Source organism: Felis catus, chromosome B2, assembly GCF_018350175.1.
Source record: "Felis catus isolate Fca126 chromosome B2, F.catus_Fca126_mat1.0, whole genome shotgun sequence".
In the NCBI taxonomy this organism is placed as follows: domain Eukaryota; kingdom Metazoa; phylum Chordata; class Mammalia; order Carnivora; family Felidae; genus Felis; species Felis catus.
In genome coordinates, this window is record NC_058372.1 from 139,131,476 (window position 1) to 139,151,700 (window position 20,225).

The window sequence follows — 20,225 nt, forward strand, 5'->3', positions numbered from 1 at the left end:
GAGAGAAGGGGGCTGGGAGAGGGGAGGGATCAAAGGAAAAAGAAAAGAATGGAAAAAGAATGAAAGGAAGGGAGGGAGGGAGGGAGGGAGGGAGGGAGGGAGGGTGGGAGTGAGGGAGGAAGGAGGGAGTGAGGAAGACAAAGAAAGAAAGAGAAAGAAAGAAAGAAAGAAAGAAAGAAAGAAAGAAAGAAAGAAAGAAAAGAAAGAAAGAACGAACAAGAAAGAAAGAAAGGACAAGAAAGAAAGAAAGAAAGAAAGAAAGAAAGAAAGAAAAAGAAAGAAAGAAAGAAAGAAAGAAAGAAAGGACAAGAAAGAAAGAAGAGGAAGGAAGGAATAAAGGAAAGAAAGGGAGGAAGGGAGAAAGGAAGGAAAGACAAGAAAAGAAAGAAAAAGAAGGAAAAGGAGAGACAGTCTCGCAGTCAAGCCCACCCAGTTTTAAAACGCTGCTCCTCTGAGAAGAGTTTAGCTCAGGTCACACTTTCTCGTCCAGCCTCCACCTTCCACTGTGGCTGTTGGCACGGGCCACTGGGACCATTACAGACAGCACCGGGGGTGGGGGGTGGCTGGCTGCGCTGGCCTCCTTCTTTCTCCCCGGCTGGTGCTGAGGCCTGAGTGGGGAATACCCACGCTGGCTGCCAAGCGAAGCATTTTCATAGCCTGAGTCACCCAGACGGAGCTTTACTTTGTGAACACAAAACAGGCAAATCACGAACAGCACCCCAATCCTGGCAGGCGGGGGTGAGGATTATCGTGAAGTGCCATTAGGTGCACTCAGGAGAATTCTTAACCCCGTTGTTCTGTGATTCTGTTTTGCGTGAGGGTGATGGCGAACTTCTAACAATGGGCGAATGTTCTCCCCTCCTCACTGTTTTCTCTAACTCCCGCTTTGAAGCACAAAACCGGCTTGAAGTCTGGCAAGTCTGTGTTCATCACTGGGATTTAATTAAAATACACTGAGCCTCGCAGAAGCTTGTGGCTTAGAGTAATGGAAAAGTTTAGGGAATCAGGAACACAGACTGATCCTGGGAAGAAAGGTTAAATTTCCCCTCAAGCACTGGATTTCTCGCCTTCCATCTCCTCCCAGATGTGCCATTCACTCCTTCTTAAAAACAGCAGTCAGTTTTCTAAAAGAGGATCAATTAATTTTATTTCAAGTATGTGGTATTTGCATATACAGAAGTTTTATCCAAGTGTTCATACTATTTCATATTCCTTTGTGTTGGATTAATTCATAAACATCTATATAGATCCTAAAGTTTATTTATTTATTTTGAGAGAGACAGAGACAGTGCTAACAGGAGAGGGGCAGAGAGAGAGAGAGAGAGAAAGAGAGAGAGAGAGAGAATCCCAAGCCGGCTCCATGCTGCCAGGGCAGAGGCAGATGCGGGGCTCGAACTCTCGAAACCTTAAGATCATGACCCGAGGCGAAACCAAGGGTCGGACACTTAAGTGACTGACCCCTGCAGGCGTCCCTATAAACATATATTTATCGAGCACCTACTATGTGTAGAGCAAATGTGGGGTGTGAGGGACGGCACGGTAAGAACTAGGCTGGCTTGGCTCCTTTCCTCACAGATCTTCTGAAGTCTTTGTGGTGCCTCTTGGTCTCTCCATCGTGTTAAGTGAGCTTGACTTTCACAAAGTGTCAAATACTTAAGAAAAAATAAATGGTTTTGGGGGGTATCTGGGTGGCTCAGTCGGTCACGTGTCCGAGTCTTGATTTTGGCTCAGGTTATAATCTCACGTTTCGCGAGATCAAGCCCCGCATCAGGCTCTGAGCTACCACCGAGGAGCCTGTTGGGGATTCTCCCAGTTTTGAATGCTGCACTCGTCACCAGCATATAATTACGTATAATTGAATATATCTCTCTAATGGTGATGATATAGCAGTATTCTTCAAAGCATGATACACACGTTACTCCCACACATCATACATCATTTCAATAGCTCCGTAAATCAGTTGGGGGAGATTCCCACCGCGTTGCTTTAGTTGTTGGCTGAGAGAAGGCACTTTGGGACAGTGGCCTGACACACAGTTTTGGATCTGAGTCAACTGCAAGTGTTTGTAAAAATTCCCATTTTTTTAAGCCTCCCTGCAGGTCCAACAGAATGAGAATCTCGGGAGTTGGAATCAGACGTATGCATTTTCAGCAAGGACTCCCCCAGTCATTTTTGTTCAGAGTAAAATTTAAGAGTATTATTTGCGAGCTTTTCTCATTAAAACCAGTGCAAAAGCAATCAGTCAATTGGTCAAACCAAACAAACCCAATCCAGTGTTTGGGGTGGGGAGCTGATATCAGACAGGTCTATGATAAGTTTCCATCCCCCGCCCAAAGCAATAAATCATGATATGATATTGCTTATGTTCAGCTTGTTGGGCCAAGGACCTTTGTCACGTCATCTGATTTCTCACTTTCTTCATTTGCAGAGTGAGGGCTTAGACCTAATGATCTTTAGGCACCTTTTTTGTTAACATGAGCACACTAAGCAGGTACATGCAGTGGTGGCCAATACTTTTAGCCCTTCTTGTCCACGTGACCTTCCTACATTCTTCGTGAACATTGGCCGCCAGGAGATTAAGGCAGAGAGGAAGAAGATAGATGATTAGCCCAACAGAAACATGTCTTAGGGAAATTATGCCTTCAGACTTAATTTTAATTATTTCCTCTCGTCTTTTTCTTTCTATGGAATAATGTTCTTTGTTCTGTTAGTGACTGAGTTCATCGTTTTAAGTGATTCGTTCTTGTATTAATTCATTTACTGAACACTTAGGAGGGTCTGGTATGTTCTAGGACAGGGCCACGTGTTAAGGATGTGAAAGTGCACAAACATTTTGACTTCATATGACCTTCCCCCTACTAAAATTGGTACAGTTTAGCCAAAGTAGTCCATTTTCAATTCTAGGCTCTTCTTCCTGAAAGAATGATGTAGAAAATATTTTTAAAAACATTAAGACAAAAAAAAAAAAAGACTAGTTTCTTAAATTGCAAACCTAAATTTTTGAAAGACAAATCCTACCCAGTCACATATCACTGTCATCCACATGAGTGAACGGACAAAACCCACAGCTGTATCATATGTTTTAGCCCTTCCCAGCACTCATATAATCACATTCCCTGGGAACAAAGTAAGGCAGGTAGAATTTTTAAAGTTTTTGACTTTCTTGCCACAGAGATGCTTATGTTTATTTTATAACACCTACTATATTCCAGATAGTAAGTCTATATGGATTCATTTCCTGCTTTTCTAAATAACTTTTAGAGGCTGACAGTACACCCAAAGGGGGCCTCTAACTCATGACCCCGAGATCAAGAGTCCCATGCTCCACTGACTGAGCCAGCAGGTGCCCTGAAAGTTTGTACCTTTTAATCCCCTTCACCTATTTTGACTATAAGCCTCCTTTAAAAATAATATTTTGCGGTAGAGTGGCACCTGGGTGGCTCAGTTGATTGGGTGACCGATTTCGACTCAGGTCATGATTTCGCTGCTCTTAGGTTCGAGCCCTGCGTCGGGCTCTGTGCTGGAGCCTGGAGCCTGGAGCCTGCTTTGGATTCTGTCTCCATCTCTCTGCCCCTCCCCCCCCCACTCTCTCTCTCTCTCTCTCTCTCTCTCAAATATAAATGAACATTAAAAGAAAAAAATCATATTTCAGGGGCTTCTGAGTGGCTCAGTTGGTTAAGCGTCTGATTTTGGATGGGATCATGATCTCACAGTTCATGAGTTTGAGCCCTGCATGGGGCTCTAACCTGATAGTGCAGAGCCTGCTTGGGATTCTCTCTCTCTCCCTCGCTCTCTGCCCCTCCCCCACTCTCCCTCTTTTTCTCTCTCTCCAAATAAATAAATAAACTTAAAAAAATAAAAAAAACCAAAAATGATATTTCACATTAATTTCCTCCTAATTATATTGGAATGTTTTTAATGACAAAAACTCATGAAAGGGTTAGCGTGTTTCAAAATTCTTGCTCGGTTGAGATGACTTACATGTTTTAAACTAAGGGGTTACCTGAATTTATGAGCTTCTCTGTATATCTTGGATTTAGAAGTGGGGGAAAGGATTTGGATTTATCTTCAATTTATGATCAATTTTATATTCAGCAGAGAACTCTACCATGAAGTCGTTTTACTTAACTATTGTAAATTTCACACAATTTGAACAGATTTTTTTTTTAAGTTTTATTTTTATTTATTTTGAGAGAGAGAGAGTGTAAGCAGGGAAGGGACAGAGAGAGAGAGGGAGACAGAGAATCCCAAACAGTCTCCACACTGTCAGCACAGAGCCCGACTCCGGGCTCCAACTCATGAACCGTGAGATCATGACCTGAGCGGAAGACCGATGCTTAACCGACTGAGCCACCCAGGTGCCCCTGAACAGATTTTTCGTTAAGGTTTACAGGTGAGTCACCATGTAAATTATGCAACCTTTTTCTTCCCCCCACAGAAAAAAACATGTACAGACCTTGCCCTTGTTTTGTAGGAAGGGCCCATGAATGAGCGTTAGAAGGCTTGCTCCCACCCTCAGCCGGGAGACAGACATTCTGTGCCCTTCGTCTTCCTCAGTTTAAAAAGATTCCTCTGCGCTCCCATGTACATCTCCCCGTCACGGAGAGCCGCCTCTGTCGTGGTTACGAAGTTAAAACAACTCAGGAAAAAATGGTTTCTACTTCCTTGTTTGCGTGTAAAGTAAGACCCGGAGTTCTGCAGTACGAGTTCAATGGTGAGCTGACCCCCACATGCAACTGTGAGGTGGTGGAGGGGGGGAGTGTCCTGTCCTGGGGCAGCTAGAAGCATTTTCCCCAGAAGCTGGCAGAAATGTGAACTAACACTCGCTTCACGCGGCAACCCGCAGTGTCTGTGGGGAAGGAACGCCCCTGCTGGAATGCGACACGGCCCTCGGCTCCCAGGCCTGGACCCACGGTGCACACAGCAGGAGGGCCTGCTGATGGGGCACCTCCACGCTCCTTATGACACAGCCTGCCCGTCTCGGATTTCAGCCTTCTCCGAAATGTCTCGTGAAATAGAAATCCTGAATGCTCTTTCCTGGTGCATTCTTACTGCGTGCTAAATGGCTAATTTCATATAATTGAGGAAGCTTTTTCCAAAGACTAAAAGTACACTCACTGCTGGAGAAAGTGTAAAAACATGTGTCGTGTGGGAGGGGGACCGGTATTGAAGGCCTGGCTGCATCTGCTTTTTATGAGCACTTCGCACTTCCCCGGATACACGCAGCACCTCCAACAGGCGGCCCCGGGAAGTGCAGTTTTTAAAAGCTGGCTTGGGCCAGCTTTTTACATTTTTACACTGAAAAGTCACCTCCTCCAAAACCTTTGGGAATTCTCAAAATTCCATATATATAAAACAAATTACATATAATACCAATTATATTTTTGGATATTCTGATATTTAAATACTAATGTTTAACATTTTATATGTATATATATAATATATATATTATGTATATGTTCTATATTTATATATAATATATATTTTATGTATATATTCTATTTATATATATTTTATGTATATATTCTATATTTATATGATGTATATTTTATGTATATATTCTATATATATAATATATATATATTATGTATATATTCTATATTTATATATAATATATATTTTATATATATCCTATTTATAGATAATATATATTTTATGTATATATTCTATTTATAGATAATATATATTTTATGTATATATTATATATTTATATAATATATATTTCATGTATATATTATATATTTATGTATAACATATATTTCATGTATGTATTATATATTTATATATAATATATATTTTATGTATGTATTATATATATTAATGTATATTTATATACATATACATAAATATATATAAATATATATTATATATATAACATATATAATTATATATATTATATACATATGTATGTATACACCAGTCACAGGCAGGCCAATGCACTGAACACCCACATTGGTCCCCCAGATGGTCCCCACGTTACACATGAGGAAACTGAGGAAGCCAGAGGAAATTGTAGGAATTTGTCTTAAGTGAAACAGCTAGAAAGTAATGGAAGTAACATTCCTGTCAGCTCCATTTGCTCCAAAGTGCATCATCTTTTTTTTTTTTTTTAATGTTTATTTATTTGGGGGAGAGGAAGAGGGAGAGAGAATCCCAAGCAGGCTCACGCTCGGCGAGAAGCCTGACGTGGGGCTCGATCTCACGATGAGATCATGACCTGAGCTGACATCAAGAGTCGAACGCTTAACCGACTGAGCCACGTAGACAACCCTCCAAAGCTCGTGATCTTAATGTCTGCAGTGTTGCCTCACCTCGATGACACAAACATCTACTTTAGTTAATGGTTGACTCTGAGGACGAGCGAGGGAAACTTTCCCATATAGACCCCGTGTATTTATTTTGAGCAGCGCTTTTATGGCCTCCCATGCCATGCTCCCACTTTTCCTTAGCAGGGGCACAAGCAGAGAAGCTATGCAGGCTGTTTGTTCATCCCCTTTATCTGGACTATTTTCTACTCCTTATGTCTAATTTCCTTGTCACCATCTTTCACAGCCACCAAATCGATAGCCACATTTGTCCCTCTCATTTAAATTATGTCTACATATTTGTGGGAGTACCCAGAAGATAAAACTGCATGAAATACGAAAACACGAAGACCACATTGCCTTGGAGATTGTATTGCAGGATTGAGCTCTGAAATGCAACACAGTTTTGTATTTTCCCTTTGATCCAGGCTCTGACGGAAGGCTTTGACGTTTTACAAAGTATGCCCATGTCCTTTCGGATGGCAACTCAAACAGGCCTTCAGATAGAGATGTGTCACTTTGGGCATCGAGCTAAGACTGTGGCCGTCAGAAAGCCACCAGGCTGACGATGGTCAGGTGACTCCGATCCCCCAGGCTGGGCTTGTTCACTCTCCTCTTGTAGGATGACATGCTAAGTAGTAGGTTTGGCTGCCCCCTCGTCCTTGGCCCCCAAATGTCCTCAAGTGGGATAAGCCTAACTCACCATGGTCTGGAACTTCCTCTAAGGTGGGAGCTACGTCTTCATATTTTCAGGGGCTTGGGCTGTGCCTGGCAGGCACAGAGTACACGCTTCTTAGCTGATGAAGAAGGAATAAATACATATACACTATTTGAGCAAATAGGAGACGGATGGCTTCTGCCTCTTAATATCACACCATTTTTGTGACGATGTTCCCGTAGAAGAATGTTTCAGCCCACAAGTTGGGAGCCCGTGGGCCAGCCTTTCAAATAAAGCCTCAGTGAAAGAACTGGAAACTTAGAAGATCTCCAAGAAAAAGTGCTTTGCACGATAAGTGGAAAACATGGCTTGACTCGGAGTCTTTCTCACGCCTTCCCCATTTACCCCATTTTGGGACTTTAGGAGGCCCTGAATCTGTAGCCCGTGCTCTAAAATGCGGGGCCCCAAACTAGAGCTGTGCTGGAGTGTATGCCGAAGGAAGTAAGCCACAGTGCCTAAATATAAATACAAAAGGCTGAATGTAAACACTGAAGTTTTGGGTGGTCACTTGTAGCAACTTCCACAAATGCTGTATCACAGCAAACATATGACAGCGACAGTGAAGTCATTTATTTGTTTCAAAAGAAAGTTACTATTTTCTCCAGATACTAATATACCCCACAAACATTTATGAAACCAGTCTTTCTCAATTTGCTTCTATTGCAAACAGATAAGCTGGTGTCTCTATTGCAATAAAAAGCCATAACATACCAAGGTCTGAGAGGCATTTGGAGAGCAGGCATGTCCTGTTACAGCTCCCCACCCCCCCCCACGCCCCCCACCACGGTCTTTTCAGGGTCTTGCACTTGGTGCCGAGAGAGCCGGTGGAGGCGTGGCCAGGAGGGGACATCCTAGAAGCACAGCTCTAGCTTTTCAATTCTATTCCACGGATGTCTACATCCAAGATCCCTCCTCTTCAAGGAGGAATTCTGAAAATGTGCGCTCGGCTCAGCCCCACCAGCTGATGATAGGAAAGGCCACCACTTCGAGAATTCAGTCTTTCATCATATCGTAACATGGAGATGACATTTCCCCGCCCACCTTAGGACCCCTGACGGAGCCTCCCACAGCCAGAAACGATCCTTGCATTTGCGGGTTCTCTTCCTGTGACACTTAGAATCTGTCTGGTAAGACAGTTGTTTATATGCACCGCGTGTCACGTCCTAGGCTGCTCTCACGACTGACTAGTTCTCTGTGTTCGTGTTTTCCTCAGCCCTTGCTTTGGAGGACAGGGAACTTGGATTTGAATCCTGGCTTTCCTGCTTCTACTAGCCACGAAAACCCAGACAACTTATTTCTCCCGTTTCGGCTTTAGCAAAGTAACAATTTCTACCTCCTTGTGCTGATTTGAAGAGTAAATAAGGTAGCATGATGCCGGGGGCACCTGAGCGGCTCGCTCGGTTAAGCGTCTGACTCTTCATTTTGGCTCAGGTCTTGATTTCATGGGTTTGTGGCTTTTAGCCCCGAGTCAGGCTCTGTGCTGACAGCGCGGAGCCTGCTTGGGATTCTCTCTCTCCCTTTCTCCCTCTCTCAAAAATAAATAAACTTAATTTATGTTTAATGTTTATTTTTCAGAGAGAGAGAGAGGCAGAGAGAGAGGGAGGCACAGAGTCTGAAATAGGCTCCAGGCTCTGAGCTGTCGGCACAGAGCCCAATGTGGGGCCCGAACACACAGACGGTGAGATCGTGACCCGAGCCGAGTTGGACGCTCAACCGGCTGAGCCACCCAGGTGCTCGTAAATAAATAAACTTAAAAAGAAGGATAGCATGATGCCTGGAACGCTATGGCAACCGATGAATACCATCTGTCATTAATAATGAGACTCGTGGGTAGAACCAAGAATTGACCCAGGATCTTTCCTCATCAGGGAGGAATTCTGCGTGTCTGCTCTCAGCCCACCGTTGCAGGAGCTCTGGAAGCCCAAGACCCTTCTCCCGGTGCCCCTTCTGCTTCGGGACTGCGGCTTTGCCAAAGCATCACCCGTTCTGCCACTTCACGTGTGACACGCAGACAGGTTTGTATAATGAATCCTTGAGTCACGTGAGTGTGGCAGATTTGTGTATTAAAGGGATTAGACTAAGCTCAGGATGTTCCTATTCTTCCTTCCTGAACTTCGCCCCTCAGGAGGCCAGCATGGAAAAAAGTGTCATTATCCATCTGATAGCAAATACTTCTGAGCAACAGCTTTGCTCAAGAGACCATGCCAAGGCTGTGGCATTTAAAAAGGAGTGTGGTGCAGCCGCTCTGGAAGACAGTGTGGAGGTTCCTCAAAAAATTAAAACTAGATCTACCCTATGACCCAGCAGTAGCACTGCTAGGAATTGACCCAAGGGATACAGGAGTGCTGATGCAGAGGGGCACTTGTACCCCAACGTTTATAGCGGCACTTTCAACAATAACCAAATTATGGAAAGAGCCTAAATGTCCATCAACTGACGCATGGATAAAGAAATTGTGGTTTATATACACAGTGGAATACTACGTGGCAATGAGAAAGAATGAAATATGGCCTTTTGTAGCAACGTGGATGAACTGGAGAGTGTGATGCTAAGTGAAATAAGCCATACAGAGAAAGACAGATACCATACGTTTTCACTCTTATGGGGATCCTGAGAAACTTGACGGAAGACCATGGGCGAGGGGAAAAAAAAAAAAAAAGGTTAGTGAGGGAGGGAGCCAAAACATAAGAGACTCTTAAAAACTGAGAACAGGGGCGCCTGGGTGGCGCAGTCGGTTAAGCGTCCGACTTCAACCAGGTCACGATCTCGCGGTCCGTGAGTTCGAGCTCCGCGTCAGGCTCTGGGCTGATGGCTCGGAGCCTGGAGCCTGTTTCCGATTCTATGTCTCCCTCTCTCTGCCCCTCCCCCGTTCATGCTCTGTCTCTCTCTGTCCCAAAAATAAATAAAAAACTTTGAAAAAAAAAAAACAAAAAAAAACTGAGAACAAACTGAGGGTTGATGGGGGGGTGGGAGGGAGGGGAGGGTGGGTGATGGGTATTGAGGAGGGCACCTGTTGGGATGAGCACTGGGTGTTGTATGGAAACCAATTTGACAATAAATTTCATATTATAAATAAATAAATAAATAAATAAATAAATAAATAAATAGGAGTGTAAGGCACAGTCCTGCCTCTTAGGACCTACGGTCCCTGTCACCAAGACAGGGTACAGTGTTAAAAGGCAGCTGAGGACACCAGGGAAGTTTTCCGTGGTAACAGAGTGGCACAAAGGGAAATAAGGAAAGCTCAGGGTGGCTGGAGAGGTCAGATCTGGGAGCAGTGGCCCTTGGTCTCAAGGATTCAGAGGGATCCTGACAAAGAGCTTGGTGTCTTTGTGTCCTCCATGCTGGAGAGAAGAACACTGTGACAGCAAGTTTGCTTCTCAGGGTAGAACGAGTCCTTGGTTGATTGACTCTGGCAGGAATGAAAGAAAATTCATACCAAATTAAAACAGGCAAAATCTGGAGGTAAGCTCACGAAGATGAAGTGATCTATGAATTTCACCTCAAGACCTTCCATTTGGAGGTGAGGACCACGAACAGGCCTTGCCAACAGGCAGATCTGAACAGGTCTAGTGATGAGATCCAAAAAGCAATTCCAGTCTTGATGTTTATATCCTATCTTACACAAAGACCACGTGCACTAAAAACTATAGTGTCAAGACTTTCAGCGTCTTCCAGTGTCAAGAGTCTGTGTGATAAATGTTTGTCTTACTAACATTTCTATTGAAATTACATATTATACAGAAAAATGCACTGATTGTAACATGCAGCTTTGTGGATTTGCCCAAATGAACACCCCTGTGTAGCTCCAGTCCCGCTCGACAAATAGGACCCTTCTAGAACACCTCCCTTCCCTCCACAGTCCCCAGAGGTAACCACTATCCTGCCACCTACACCACAGATTAGTTTCACCTGTTTTTAACTTTCTAGAACTGGAGCTACCTGGTACGAATTAATGTATGTCTGGCTTTTTTTCTCTCAACGTTATGTTGTAAGTTTCATACAAAAGTTGATTCATTTACCATGCTATATAGTATTCCATAATAGGAATATATCACACTTGATCCATTCTACTGTTGAGGGACATGTGGGTTGTGTGTTTTTTGGACTATTACATGCAAGTAATGATGCTAGAAACATTCTTATCCCTACACTGAGCACAGTTAAGTGCATTTCTGTCGATGTATGCCAGGGGGCAGAATTATGGGGTCAGAGATTCTACATCTGCTTCATTTTTGTAGCCATTTTCTTAAAAGCTTTTCCAAGGTGATTGTATGAATTTATACTCCCACCAGCAGTGTATGAGACTTATACACATCTTTGCCGACACTTGAGATTATCGCCTTTTTTCGTTTTAGCCATTTGGATGGTGTGTTGTGGGGTTTCTTTGTTGTCTCAGTTTTTAGTTTCCTGATGACTGAAGGATAGCATCTTTTTGCATGTTTATGAGCTATTTGGGTATCTTCTTTTGTGTAGTAACTGTTCCAATCTTTTGCCCATTTTTTAATTGCAATGACTGATTTATTTTTTTTATTAATTGATTTGTCTGAGTTCTATATGTCTTCTGGATGCCAGACTTTTATGGGTCCCAATTCTTGCAGATACCTTCCGTCTGGCTGCCTTGGCAGCTTAGCGATTGGCAAATGCCTACAGGAGCAAGGGAAGCCTAAAATTGAGCTCCTGTCTCCAAAATTCCGTTTTTTCAGAGATTTTGGTCCTAGACCTCAGTGTCTGGGAAGTTCTTTAATGGCTCCAAACATGACCGTGTGTGCTTAATAGTTTATCTGGATTTACTGCTAGTTTTTCACTGCAGAAGGGTTGATCTAGTAGAATCTCTTCTTCCATCTCTGGAAGCATAAAGTTAAGAACCAGGTTGTTCATTTGGGGCACTTCAAAGGAAAACTGTAGAACAGAGGAGCATGTGTGATATCCTAAGGGCAGTGCCCCCACCCCCACCCCCACCACCTATTACTCTGAGACTGGGGAAAAATACTTGTGCTGGGCTCGGGCACAGGGTAGGGGGAGTCGGGGGACAGAGAGGGTCAGAGAGTTTAGCTGGTGGCTGTGCTGGGTTGTGCCCTTGTCCCTGGGGACGGGGATAAAATAACCTAGAGAAGGTTTGGAGATCCCAGAGCAGTGTCGCTGGGGTCAGCAGTGTCAGGGGGGTGCCTTGGTGGCTCAGTTGGTTAAGTGCCCGACTTCAGCTCAGGTCACGATCTCACGGTTCGTGGGTTCGAGCCCCACGTCGGGCTCTGTGCTGACGGCTCGGAGCCTGGAGCCTGCTTCAGGTTCTGTGTCTCCCTCTCTCTCCACCCCTCTCCAGTTTGTGCTCCGTGTCTCTGGCTCCCAAAAATAAATGAAACATTAAAAAAAAACTGAAAAAAGAAGAAGAAGAAAAGAGAGACCCAGAGGGAGAACACCATGGGAAGGGAGAGGCAGAGATCACAGCGAGGTGTCTGCCACCCAAGGAACATGGTTGGAGGCAGCGACCAGAAGGGCAGAGGAAGGCATGGGACAGGTTCTCCCCTACAGCCTCCCCAGGGATGGTGCCTCTGCTGACACCTTGATTTCAGACTTCCTGTCTCCAGAACTGGACGAGAACACACTTCTGTTGTCTAAAGCCACCCAGTTTGTGGTCGCTTGTTACAGCAGCCTGACAAACTCACGCAACTACTGACTGGAAATGGGTGGGCTGGTGAACCGACCTGAGTTCAATAGTGGGAAAGGAAAGACCATTGGGTTTCTGTATTGGTCCTCACATTTTATATTAAACTCGGGATTTGAGCCTCTATTTTCCTTACAAGGGTGATCCAGGCGGCCCTGTGTCCACAGTGTTCAGATCTGCCTCTCCCCGCGTAGGAGTTCCCGAGTTTCTATCCACCCTGTTATCAACTGCCTTAACTGTATCAATATGGCAAGGGTCCGGGGCTTTGCTTTTCTGGCTCTTGTTTCGCTAAGCTGGTCTAAACCGGCTTGAGTCAGAACTGACGCCGACTGAGGAAATAGGTACAGTTTACAACCATGTGTACTTTGCAGCAAGGAAGAACTCAGGCCAAGGTCCCACCAGGAAGGGAAGTATCTAAATGACTCAGTGCAGTTGTGATATTTTCTCATATAAACGTGGACTCTCAGGGAAGATGTGTCGGAGCGACAGAAGGGCTCGGGAGAGTCCTCCTCAATTAAGTTGTCCTCGTTGCTTATAGGAATGTCCGAGATTGCATCGTGTATGATCATTCCTTGGTTTCTCAAAGGCATCGTCAGTGTTTCAATTAAAGCACAGATGTCCCTTGAGAAAGTTCATAGCTTAAGCCCTTAGCAGCAGCCAGGGTTGTGTACGGTGTCACTTCTATCCCAGGACCTAGAGGAGATATTGGGGAAGGAACACGGAAGGCCACAGCCTAGGGTAGGGCTCGGCCATTACAATGCTCAGCCAATATTCAATAAACATCCATGTGGTAATGATGATAATTACCTTGGAAATCTGGAACCGTATTTCCAAAATGGAAAGGAGTTCATTAATAAAATGAAGAGTCCTGGGGCGCCTGGGTGGCGCAGTCGGTTAAGCGTCCGACTTCAGCCAGGTCACGATCTCGCGGTCCGTGAGTTCGAGCCCCGCGTCAGGCTCTGGGCTGATGGCTCAGAGCCTGGAGCCTGTTTCCGATTCTGTGTCTCCCTCTCTCTCTGCCCCTCCCCCATTCATGCTCTGTCTCTCTCTGTCCCAAAAATAAATAAAAACGTTGAAAAAAAATTAAAAAAAAAATAAATAAAATAAAATGAAGAGTCCAGCTTTCCCCCATACAATTGGTGATCAGCCCCACCTACTCTGGGTCAGCTGGTGAGTAGGTCTATGACCACGGGCACGTTGCTTATCCTTAAAGTGACCCAGGTTACTCCTCGCCTGTGAAATGGTACAATAATATTGCCTATTGCAATAGGTGGTTACAAGATGCAAATGAAATGAATTGTTTAAAGCATTGAGCTCAGCGCTTGGCGTAGAGTGAACGCTCAGTAAACGTTAGGTGTATCACCAGTCTGCGAATTTTCTCCCCCTAGAGTAGCATATAGTTGAGTTTCTTTATGCAGTGTGGGTTTTGTGCTGAAATCATCTATGTTCCACAGAGTGATGCAGGGCTGTGTTGTTAATGCGAATTTAGATATCCGTCCATCAAAGAGCAGTAAAGACCTCCTCCATTGGATACAGCCCACACTGTGCCACATAGTACTTATTTTTCATGTTTGAAAATATGTTGAAAAGAAAGCATCAGGATAAGAGGATTCTGTCATTGCTTTTAGCTTGTATAACACTTAAATGGTGCTTACTGTGTGCTTTACAGATATGAGCTCATTTAGTCCCCATAGGATTCCATCTGGTACATGCTGTCATTATCCCCATTTACACATGAGGAAACTGAGGTTTGGAGGGATAAGTCATTTCCTAAGGTCACAGAACTAGTGTAAGAACTAAAGCCAGGATTTAAACCAGATATTCTGTCTCCAGTAGGGCCTGTTAGGTGTTACACCAAGCTGTGAGCATGAATGAACACACACACACACACACACACACACACACACATATGCATGTGCACACACACAGGTATGTCGATGATATTCACTTTCCTTGAAAATGTATGACGGTTGGTGCCTTATAGACATTTCCCAGTGTAATCACATCTGGGATGATGCAGCATGGTATGGTTAGGAAAGGAGGGGCCATGGAATTTTAATAAAGGGGAGCCTCTGCCACCCATGTGGCTTCTGGAAAGCAGAGAGGGCTAGGTGAGAGGTGCCATCTCTAAAGAGCTCTATCAATATTCCTTATCTCCTCCCTCAGATAAAGGTGAACACGAGGCTGCGAGAGTTATCCGTGAGCAGCTCCCAGGTGAAAGGCGAAAAGGGGAAAAGGCGATTTTTCAGAACCTCGTTATTGTTAACGAATGGAGGAAGCTAATGTGACAGAGGGGAAGACAGAAGAGACTCCTGCCCCGTGGGGGGCAAAGCACTGAGCCCCATCACTGAGCGGGGCTTTGCAAAATGTACGTGCCCAGCAGGAGAGGGACACAGCTCCGCGGAGGAAACTGCCCACTCGTGTGGGGAGCAGCCCTGAAGGGGCTATGATGTTCTGAGTCCTGGTCCAGGAACAGCAACACCCTCGCTGTATACTAACCTGGGGGGAGGAAATTCACAGGCTGGTGATAACCTAACACAAATAGAATGTTTATTCTGTGCCAAGCCCTGAGCTCTGTGCCTCAGATAAGTTATTTCATTTGCATTTTGTAACCCCCTAGTGAGATGGGTCACATTGTCGTCCCATTTCACAGATGAGGGTGTGCTCCCACCCTCGGGTCCACTCTCCAGTTAGGGAATGAATAGTCATAATGCGGCAGAAGTACAGAGTTGGTCCCCCCCCAGACAGACCCTGGGAGGTGTTCACAGACTCAGGCCACTTCGCCGGTCCCGAAGCGTCAGAGGGTTGCCAGGAACTTGGGGTGCGCGTCTGGGCAGAACTGGTAAGAACGGTGGAGACCAGGAGAGGTCACAAGAAGGCTGGAGACCCAGTGGCTGTGGGAGTGGAGGTCAGGAGAGGTGCAGGGCGGCTCCCAGCAGCGTGGGAAACAGGGATGCTCTGACGGAGGCACGAGGCGGGGAGGAAGACCAGGGAAGAGGGGGGACGGGCAAGGTGGGTGCGCACGGGCCGGCCCTCGGTGGGGTGGGAGTTAGGTGGCAAGGACTCGTTCTCTTGGACTTCGTTTTCTGTCTTCCTCCACGAGTCAGCCCTCGCACTGCTGAAGCTGTGCTGGGCTGGAAGGAAATGGGAACAAAATGTACCTTTTCCGGGGGGAAGAGATGGGGATGGTGGCCCTCGGACACACCGCCTGCTCGTTCCTTTACTCTTGGCGGAGCTGGTAGCGTTTGGGCTAATGGTCCCCCCTCTGTGGTCATCACCCCGCTGCTCAGCTCGCCGCCGGGATGGTGCCGGCGACACGGCAGAGGCCGCGTCTCGGGGCGGCTCGTTTCTAGTACCGCATCCCCAGGACAAGAAGCTGGATTTCGCAGCCACTTCCTCCTCCAGTGGGTAAACCCGGGATGCCCTTGGCTTTCTGCGTGAGCGGGCAGCAACCGGAGCCCTGCCGGCTCCTAGCAGTCCCCGAGGTGGGTGCATTTCTCGGTCACAGGTCAGGTCGAGTTAGGCCTCCAGGCACACGACTAATATCCTCTTGTTGTCGAAAGCGGTGCTTTTCCAAAGACATCTTCTGAAACCTGGGACCCGTCGGGTCCGCCTAGTCAAAAGGAACCGGAAGGGCTTTATAGATTCGCTTGTGGCCTTGATGGCAAGGGTACGTGTCTGCAGATGATGGAGAAAGCCAGGCGGTGAGGTGAGAGGAAAAAAGCAAAGCAGCCTCCCGGGCTGGGCTCTTGCTTCGTCTCTCGTTCTCAGGGCTGCTTGTTTAAAACAGGCTGCCTGTTTTTATTAGGGAATTACACAAGGGAAAGCGTGTTTGCCGAGGTTCTCATTCCCATGACATGAAGTCATAAAAATATGCAAACGTAGCTCCCCATACCTTCTTGGGAGAAGGGGGATAGAAGGGGGGGGGGAAGGAAGGAAGGAAGGAAACTATTCCAGAGGCTTAAAGAATAGACAGCAGCTATGTTTTCTTTCTCTCTTTCCTTTTTGGAAAGAAATGGTAAACTATCACCATTTTAAAAATTCGATCCAAGAGCGGAGAAGAATGGAGGGCAGAAATATTTCATCCATCTCATGCCTTTGGGGACCACAGATGTTGATGGTAATTGTATAATAATCTAGAAGAGAAAATTTTAATGTCGAAATGATTTTTTATTTTTTAGTGGAAACCTGTTGTTCATAGTGTAAGGATACAAATCTAATCTCTTACAGAAAGGTTATAAATAGTCTTACAGAAACCTGTATCTGGTTTAAAAGCCTGAAGCTGGGATTTTAAAGCTTGTGGCTTTATTTAAAGTTTATGGTTAGAAAGTTCGGGTTAAAAAAAGAAAGAGTAGCTACAAGGTCAAGGTATTATTGCTCTAACTTAAGACAATAAAGATTCATTCATTCTGTATCTGTTAATTCAACGAGTATTTACATTATATGTTAGACACAAAGTTTAAAAAGATTTTTTTCTGCATGACACTATTTATCTATTCTCTCACTAAAGTTTGCACATTCTTTTTTAAAAAATGCAATAGGATAAGGCCGTTAGAGAATCAGGTAAGTCTATATGTATTGACATGCAAATATTCCTCATATGCATAAATAGATGTTATAAATGACATATTTGATGAATGTTTACTATAATAGTTATAGGATACCCTGAGACTTTTTCTTTCTTTTGAGACATATTGGACTAAAAAAAATTGACAAGCATATAAATCTCATTTCAAGGTCAGGTTTTAGCTCACTTAGTACCCCAGTTTTGAAACACTGAACCAAAGTTGTGTATCATCACCAAATTATAACTTTTGGAGGAGGTACAAAATAGTTCATGTGTGCCTGTTCAACTACACACCAGTATACCTAAAGAGATCTCATAGCTCTTCTTACTAGGAGAAAGTTGCTACGCTAATATCCTGGCCAAGACCATTCTCTAGGTAGTTTAATTTTAAAAAATCACTTCCCTTCTAAAGATCCTGTGCGTATATCAGAAGCCTCCATGTCAACCCTCAACTTCAAATGTGGAGTAAGTTGTTGTCAGCAAGCAGAAGTATATCTGTTTTTCCTTTCTTCTGGTCCACTTAGAACTGCGGCATCCAAACCCCAAACGCCGATGCTTTCAATAAATAGCCGCCACAGCACGTACATAACAGAAGGTTAGGAAGACTGTGCTGTTGAAGAGAGAGTGGAAATGTCTGAACATAATGAACGGGGTTGGGAGGAAGTAAAAGGAATTCAGGGAGAGTCCACCCAGAGAGGCTGTGATGAAGTCCAAGAGCAAGTTTAATGGGATGAGGGAATTGAGAAAGTGGAACTTAGGGCCATAAAGGGAAACTTGAGAGGAAAGGCGTGCTCATATTTTGTAAGTTTTGCATTTCACGGAAATTTTATGGGCTTAGCAAACACATTTCCTATGCTGAAGGCTCCAGTGAAAATAAATGCTGGCTGTATAACCACCTTGTGGCAAGAATTGACCGGACATCTTTAAGGTGTATAGCATTATAATAGGTACTATATTCAAGCAGTGGAGCTGAAAGTCTGAAGTTTTGATTCAGAAAATAATTAACTTAAAGAGGCAGCACAGCAAACAGCCCGTGGAGACAGAGCTTAGAAACAGTGGTTTGAAAAACACCTTAGGTATAAGAGAGGGAGATTTGTTTACTGATCTCAGAGCATGTGCTACAGGGGCAGGGATCGTTGAGAGTCTTCTCCGGGAACAGAAGACCTTGCTGGCACCACAAGCCCTGCCACTGCGCTCTCCTGCAGACCTGCCCCCTCCAATACACGCTTGGCTGGAGCCCATCCAAGGTAGCACCACAAGCCTGGCATCGTGCGGGCAGCCCTGACCAGGGCCAGCACCACTCCAAAGTGACACCTACCCCAGGAAGAGGGAAAGATAACCACATACATCAGTCCCACTGGGGCCCGAGCAGTGGGTTGGGAGCAGGCATCTGGTCTGATTGCAGGCCCCGCCCACCAACAAAAGCTCCTTGGGGCAGCACGTAGAAAGTGCCCTGCAGTTCGGTGCTACTGCATCTCTGGCAAACGTCTGGTCTGACTCAACTCAAACCCAAGACAGCTCCAGACTGGGCCACTGACAACTGCAGGGATCAAATCCTGCCCACAGCAGGCAAAGAGAGCCATTGCAGATGACTTACTAAGGGCAAAACAGCTTAGGCATAAAGGCAGGGCACACACCCCACATATAGGAGATACCCTGGAAGCACCAGGTTTGGGTGAACAGGGACATGGCACCATAGGGCACTACAGGACCGCTTTCTCACAAGGTCACTACTTTTAAGAGCAGGAGACATAGCTGACTTTCCTAATATGTAGAGATAAACACAGACAGTTAGACAAAGTGAGGAGACAGAGGAATATGTCCCAAATGAAAGAACAGGACAAAATAACAGCAAGAGACCTAAATGAAATGGAGATGAGTAATATGCCTGATAGAGAATTTCAAGTAATCGTCATAAAGAAACTCTCTGGGCTTGAGAAAAGAGTGGGGAACCTCAGTGAGACCCTCAACAAAGAGTTGGAAAACATAAAAAAAAAGAACCAATCAGAGGGGTACCTGGGTGGTTCAGTTGTTTAGGTGTCCAACTCTTGATCTCAGCTTGAGTCTTGATATTAGAGTGATGAGTTTGAGCCCTGAGTTGGGCTCCATGCTGCGTGTGGAGCCTTTTTTTTTTTTAAGAACCAATTAGAAAATGAAGAACTCAGTAACTGAAATTAAAAATACACTGGATGGAATAAATAGCAGGCTAGAGGAAGTAGACGAATGAATTAGTGACCCAGAGGGCAGAGTAAGGGAAATTAATCAAACTGAACAGTAGAGAGAAAAAATAACAATAAACAATGGAAATAGACTTAGGGAACTCAGTGTCACCATCAAGTGTAATAACATTTGCATTATAGAAATCATGGGAAGAGAAGAGAGAGAAAGGGGGGGCAGAAAATTCATTTGAAGAAAAAAGAGCCGAAAACTTTCTGAATATGGGGGAGGAAACAGAAATCCAGATGTAGGAGGCACAGAGAGCCCCCAACAAAATCAACCCAAGGAGGTCCACACCAAGACACAGAGTACTTAAAATGGCAAAAAGTAGTGATAAGGAGAGAATTTTCAAAGCAGCAAGAGAAAAGAAAATAGTAACATGCAAGGGAAACCCCACAAGGCTTTTAGTTGATTTTTCAGCAGAAACTTTGCAGGCCAGAAGGGAGGGGCATGATATATTCAAAGTGCTGTAATCTGCAGCCAAGAATACTGTATCCAGTGAGGCTATCATTCAGAATAGAAGGAGAGATAAAGGGTTTTCCAGACAAACAAAGTTAAAGGAATTTTACCCAGTCCTTACAAGAAAGGTTACAGAGGACTCCTTGAGTAGAAAGGAAAGACCATAAGTAGGAATAAGAAAAGTAGGAAGCACAGAAGCAGTAAAAAATAAGCATATCTATAAAAATCAATTAAGGGATTAATGAAATAAAAGGATATAAATTATGACACCATATACCTAAGATGTAGTGGGGA

The 20,225-nt window shown here is 44.7% G+C and overlaps 1 protein-coding gene across 8 annotated transcripts in view; it reads left to right on the forward strand.

The window, feature by feature from the left end:
* Nucleotides 1-20,225, forward strand: part of TIAM2 (TIAM Rac1 associated GEF 2) — a 325,018-nt gene that overhangs the window by 67,247 nt on the left and 237,546 nt on the right. For 4 of the 8 annotated variants that reach the window (XM_045058267.1, XM_045058271.1, XM_045058260.1 and 1 more), the window contains exons 1-2: nt 4,276-4,714; nt 8,892-9,038. The exons of 1 other annotated variant lie outside the window; for it this stretch is intronic. The gene's annotated coding sequence lies outside the window, so the exon portion shown is untranslated. Of the gene's footprint in view, nt 1-4,275; nt 4,715-8,891; nt 9,039-20,225 lie in introns of those variants that run through there. 3 more of the 8 variants (XM_045058261.1, XM_045058262.1, XM_045058263.1) reach the window with 2 other exon arrangements.